This window comes from Oncorhynchus tshawytscha, linkage group LG18 (assembly GCF_018296145.1).
Source record: "Oncorhynchus tshawytscha isolate Ot180627B linkage group LG18, Otsh_v2.0, whole genome shotgun sequence".
NCBI classification, from domain to species: domain Eukaryota; kingdom Metazoa; phylum Chordata; class Actinopteri; order Salmoniformes; family Salmonidae; genus Oncorhynchus; species Oncorhynchus tshawytscha.
The window spans coordinates 25,733,587-25,740,289 of record NC_056446.1 but is presented as its reverse complement, the minus strand read 5'-3'; positions in this window follow the sequence as shown (position 1 = coordinate 25,740,289).

Genomic DNA, 6,703 nt, shown 5'->3' with positions numbered 1-6,703 from the left:
CTCCAAGGCCCTCAGAAGAAACATTATTGATGCCAGTGAGTCTGGGAAGGGTTACAAATCCATTTCAAGCAATCAAAGTACATCATTCCACTGTCTGATGGATCATCCACAAATGGAGAAAACTCCAGACTACTGGCAATCTACCTAGGACAGAACATCCCACCAAATTCTGACAAAAGATGCCCATAGAAGTATCTAAGAACCCCAGGGTAACATTAAGGGATCTACAGGTCTCTCTTGCCATAATCAGTGTCGAAGTGCATGAGTCAACTGTCAGAAAGAGACTGCACAAACTTGGCCAACATGGGAGGTCAGGAAGGAAGAAGCCTCTGCTCTCAAAAAAGAATGTCAAGACTGACATTTGCCAGACAACACCTGGGTAAAGACCAAAACTACTGTAACATTGTGCTCTGGACAGATGAGTCAAAGGTGGAGTTGTTTGCCCGCAATGCCAGATGCCATCTTTGACAAAAACGAAACACTGCCTTTGAACAGAAGAACCTCAAACCAACCCTAAAGCATGGAGGCGGTGGCATTATGGCTGCTTTGCTGCCTCAGGGCCTGGTCAACTTGCCATCATTTAGTCAACCATGAATTCTGTATTTTACCAGAGAATTCTTGAGGAGAATGTGAGGCCATCTGTCAAAAAGCTGAACCGAACATGGATCCTTGCAATAGGACGATGATCCAAAACACACAAAAGTAAAGCTACAACCGAATGGCTCAAAAAGAAGAAATGGAGGTTTATGGAATGGCTGAGTCAAAGCCAAGATCTCAATCCTGTCCAAATGCTGTGGGGGAACTTGAAGTGGGCCTTGCATGCAAGAAATCCCTCGAACATGACACGGTTGACGCAGTAGAATGGGAAAACATTTCTCAGTCGATATAAGAGACTGATAGACAGTTACAAGAAGTGGCTACATGAAGTTATTTCAGCCAAAGGGGGCAACACCAGCTATTGAAGCTAGGGGTGTACTTATTTTTTCCACTATGGAATTGTATTTCTGTTGATTTTTTTTTTTGATGAATAAATGATTGCAAAGTATAATGTTTCATTGGTTAAATTAGGTTAATAGGTCAATAGTGTTGAAGTGAAGACTACATATCCATCTGTCCAAATATTTACAAAAAAAGACAACTTTCCAGGGGGCGTACTTACTTTTTCACATGACTGTATACACACCATTGATTTATACACACACGCGCACACACACACACACAGTGCTCCTTCTCATTCTCTATCGACACAAGATAAAATGGTGGAAAAGCATTGCCCATCACTGATGGGACGGATGATGATGATGGCAGACATTCGTTAGGAGTTATCCTAGACTGACTGGGGATTTCTATACAGTAATCACCTGCTATGTTATGGGCTGGGCTCTGCCCATAGGGGCTGGAGAAGCCAAGAGCTCTGCCTAATCCAGTGCCAGCAAATCAGCAGGGTATGTGTCTTCATACTGTGACTACAATTTGAGCTATAAAAAACACTTTTACAGAATCATGTCATGTTCAGAATGATTAGTTATCCCAGGGAGAGAGCCTCATCTTAACATTTGACCATGGTTTTGTGTCATTGTCGTCATACCCAGCAAACAGACACACATGGAGGCTTTGTCTCAGTCTCAGACATTACCCATGTAATGACCTCAGTCCTCAGCCACTCCCCAGACACCAAAACACTCTGTGGTCCAACCATTAATCAACCCCAACTATGGTCCTTAAGCTGCAGGTGTGTGTGTGGTCAAATTTGTATCCCTAGGGCGGTGGTCTGCTTTCCCAGGGTTCAATTGAAATTAAAACCTAAATTGTAAAAGTTAAAAAGGCAGACGTGGCCGGCTTGGTCTCTACCCTGACCTGAACTGGCTGTACAGGGCCCTGAGTCATGGGAGATGAGTTCAGCTGGCACTCATTGTTTTTACCGTCCATTTTATTCACTTCTATACATCTGCCATCACTGGGTTCTGGTATTTTCTGTGTGATTTGGAGCTCATTGCATCTCACCGCACAGAGAGCGGGTCAGAGAGAGCAGTACTGAATCCAGTGGTTTGTCTCATACTGTTTTATTAGATTATCGAATAGCACTGGGAGCAGAAATCAAGTTAGCTCAGATGAGCCCTGGCCTTTGTCTAGCTTTCCCTCCCATCTCACCATCATTTAATCTCTCTCCCCCACCAGACTCACCCACTCCCATACATTCTCTTATTTTCTCCCCCTTTTCACTCTCTCAACTCCCTTACTCCATTTCCCTTTCCATTCTCTCACCTCCCTCTATTACTTTCTTTCTCTCCCTCCCCCTCCTGCTCTATCTCCTGACCAGTGGACAAAGCAGAGTGGTGTCGGTAGCAGCCAGAGTGGGAGGCCAGAGTAATGTCTGTATTCTGCCAGGGCCAGGTATGTTGTTGTGGGTGTGTGAAAGTCCCAAAACACAGTCGCTGGACTGTTGGCAGCCGTCTTTCAACCTACAGTAAGGCTTAAACATTTTTATATATATATACACTGAACAAGAATATAAAAGCAAAATGCTGGAGGAGTACTTCTGTCTGTAATAAAGCCCTTTTGTGGGGAAAATCTCATTCTGATTGGGTGGGCCTGGCTTCCCAGTCGGTTGTCCTGGCTCCCAGTTGGGTGGGCCTATGCCCTACCAGGCCCACTCATGGCTGCTCCCCTGCCCAGTCATGTGAAATCCATAGATTAGGGTCTAAGGAATTTATTTCAATTGACTGATTTCCTTAAATGAACTGTAACTCAGCAAAATCTTTGAAATTGTTGCATGATGCATTTATATTTTTGTTCAGTATATACAGTATATGTATATATACATAGTGAGGGAAAAAAGTATTTGATCCCTGCTGATTTTGTACATTTGCCCACTGACAAAGAAATTATCAGTCTATAATTTAAATGGTAGGTTTATTTGAACAGTGAGAGACAGAATAACAACAAACAATCCAGAAAAACGCATGTCAAAAATTTTATAAATTGATTTGCATTTTAATGAGGGAAATAAGTATTTGACCCCTCTGCAAAACATGACTTAGTACTTGGTGGCAAAACCCTTGTTGGCAATCACAGAGGTCAGACGTTTCTTGTAGTTGGCCACCAGGTTTGCACACATCTCAGGAGGGATTTTGTCCCACTCCTCTTTGCAGATGTTCTCTAAGTCATTAATAAGGTTTTGAGGCTGACGTTTGGCAACTCGAACCTTCAGCTCCCTCCACAGATTTTCTATGGGATTAAGGTCTGGAGACTGGCTAGGCCACTCCAGGACGTTAATGTGCTTCTTCTTGAGCCACTCCTTTGTTGCCTTGGCCGTGTGTTTTGGGTCATTGTCATGCTGGAATACCCATCCACGACCCATTTTCATTGCCCTGGCTGAGGGAAGGAGGTTCTCACCCAAGATTTTACGGTACATGGCCCTGTCCATTGTGCCTTTGATGCGGTGAAGTTGTCCTGTCCCCTTAGCAGAAAAACGCCCCCAAAGCATAATTTTTCCACCTCCATGTTTGACGGTGGGGATGGTGTTCTTGGGGTCATAGGCAGCATTCCTCCTCCTCCAAACACGGCGAGGTGAGTTGATGCCAAAGAGCTCCATTTTGGTCTCATCTGACCACAACACTTTCACCCAGTTGTCCTCTGATTCATTCAGATGTTCATTGGCAAACTTCAGACAGGCATGTATAGCTTTCTTGAGCAGGGGGGAACTTGCGGGCGTGGGATTTCAGTCCTTCACGGCGTAGTGTGTTACCAATTGTTTTCTTGGTGACTATGGTCCCAGCTGCCTTGAGATCATTGACAGGATCCTCCTGTGTAGTTCTGGGCTGATTCCTCACCATTCTCATGATCATTGCAACTCCACGAGGTGAGATCTTGCATGGAGCCCCAAGCCGAGGGAGATTGACAGTTCCTTTGTGTTTCTTCCATTTGCGAATAATCACACCAACTGTTGTCACCTTCTCACCAAGCTGCTTGGTGATGGTCTTGCAGCCCATTCCAGCCTTGTCTGATTGATTGATTGCTTCTGTGGGCAGGTGTCTTTTATTCAGGTAACAAGCTAAGATTAGGAGCACTCCCTTGAAGAATGTGCTCCTAATCTCAGCTCGTTACCTGTATAAAAGACACCTGGGAGCCAGAAATCTTTCTGATTGGGGGGGGTCAAATACTTATTTCCCTCATTAAAATGCAAATCAATTTACAACATTTTTGACATGGGTTTTTCTGGATTGTTTTGTTGTTATTCTGTCTCTCATTGTTCAAATAAACCTACCATTAAAATAATAGACTCACCATTTCTTTGTCAGTGGGCAAACGTACAAAATCAGCAGGGGATCAAATACTTTTTTCCCTCACTGTATATATATCTGTCTGTTTAAATCACTGACAATATCTAGAGAGCAAATAATGTGAAGCACTCCGGCTTGAATGATTTCACAAGACAAATTCCCTGTCAGTCTACAACAGGGTTCCCCAACTATGGGCCCATTGTTGGACATAAAAGACTGTAAAAACACCAGCTCCAAGTGATTCCAATTGAGGAAATCCTTCCCAAAGTATTCTCACACAAAATATAGAGATAATAGACTGAGTATATTAAACATTAGGACCCCCCCATTAGGACCCCTTGCCCTCAGAACAGCCTCAATTATTTGGGGCATGGACTCTACAAGGTGTCGAAAGCATTCCACAGGGATGTTGGCTCATGTTGATGCCAATGCTTCCAACAGTTGTGTCAAGTTGTCTGGATGTCCTTTTGATGGTGGACCATTCTTGATACACACAGGAAACTGTTGAGCGTGAAAAGTCCAGCAGCGTTGCAGTTCTTGACACGAACCCGTGCGCCTGGCACCTACTACCATACTCAAAGGCACTTAAATCTTTTGTCTTGCCCATTCACCCTCTGAATGCCACACACACAATCCATGTCTCAATTGTCTCAAGGCTTAAAAATCCTTCTTTAACCTGTCTCCTCTCCTTCATCTACAGTGATTGAAGTGGATTTAACACATGACATCAATAAGGGATCATAACTTTTACTTGGATTCACTTGGTCATGGAAAGAGCAGGTGTTCATAATGTTTTGTCTACTCAATGTATGTGATGGTATAGAAATGTAAACAAGGTTTGAAATTATGATGTTTCAGTCAAACATGATATCTGTTTGGGCTTCTTACGGTCAGTTTGCAGTCCACAAATGATTTGTAATTATGTTCCGGCCCACTGACCGTCAGCTCAAGATAGAATCTGCCAGCAGCTGAATCTAGTTGATGATTCCTTGGTCTATAATAAATAGTGTTCACAGTGAGTTGATTTGTCATCAAGTAACCTCGTCCCCAGGCTCGAATAGAGATTCAGCAGGTGGATGAGCTTAGTCATCGAGTAACTAACAAGACTGACTGGGAGATTCCCCCTCTTCCTTAAAGGGCATCTGGGGTCATAAATAAGAGATGGACTGAAATAGAATAACCATGTGGTTCATCGACCATCCATGTCCACTGCACACTAAGTGCAGGGCGTTAGATTGTTTTTGATGGAAAGATGGAAAGGACCTAGTACTCAGAGTCCAAAATGCCTGGCCTTTCCCGTAACTTCGCTCTCTGGTTGAAGGAAAACAACTGCAGCCTCGAGTGCCGCTTCTGATCAGAGGGAAGAATAATAACATTTGCCCAGTCACACATAAAACATGCTCTCCAAACACACATATACACCCTCAAAGAAGAATGCATATGTACACATTCACAAATACACACACTTTCTCTCGCACTGGCATTTTCTGCAAAGTAAGCAGGCCCTGGGAACTGGCCACGCATCCTGTTAGTTTGAGAGAGTAGGATACAATGGACACTGGACTGAGTGTTTGACAAAAAAAAGGAATGTGTGTATGTGAAAGACAGAGAGAGAGAGAGAGAGAGAGAGAGAGAGAGAGAGAGAGAGAGAACTCTGGTCCACTATAATTGATCAGTTTGGTTTCTTAATGGGTTATGAACTTAACTTCTGCTGGTGTTAATTAAGTCAGTAATATCAAGGTCACTGTTTGCATATGGAGCCAGGGGTAAGAGTTCCTGTAACAGTTTCCTCTTTAATATCCTGTTATGTGTGAGTTAGCACTAAGCAGAGGTGAGAGACAGAGAGAGATAGAGAGAGACAGAGAGGGAAGGGGGTGGAGAGTAAAAGAGAGAAAACACAATTTTCCTGGAGAGGATTTGCCCGACTACAGAACACCCTGGTTAGGCACAAGACAGGTATCTCTCCATTCTTTTGGAGAGATTGGAAACCCAAATTGGTCTACACAGACAAGTTCTGGCTTGGTTTAGATCTTATCTGTCGGAAAGATATCAGTTTGTCCTCTAACAAATCAATTGTAAGTTTCGGTGTTCCTCAAGGTTCCGTTTTAGGAGCACTATTGTTTTCACTATATAGTTTACCTCTTGGTGATGTCATTCGGAAACATAATGTTAACTTTCAATGCTATGCGGACGATACACAGCTGTACGTTTCGATGAAACATGGTGAAGCCCCGAAATTGCCATCTCTTGAAGCCTGTGTTTCAGACATGAGGAATCAGATGGCAGCAAATGTTTTACTTTTAAACTCAGACAAAACAGAGATGCTAGTTCTAGGTCCCAAGAAACAAAGAGATCTTCTGTTGGATCTGACAATTAATCTTGATGGTTGTACAGACGTTTCAAATAAAACTGTGAAGGAC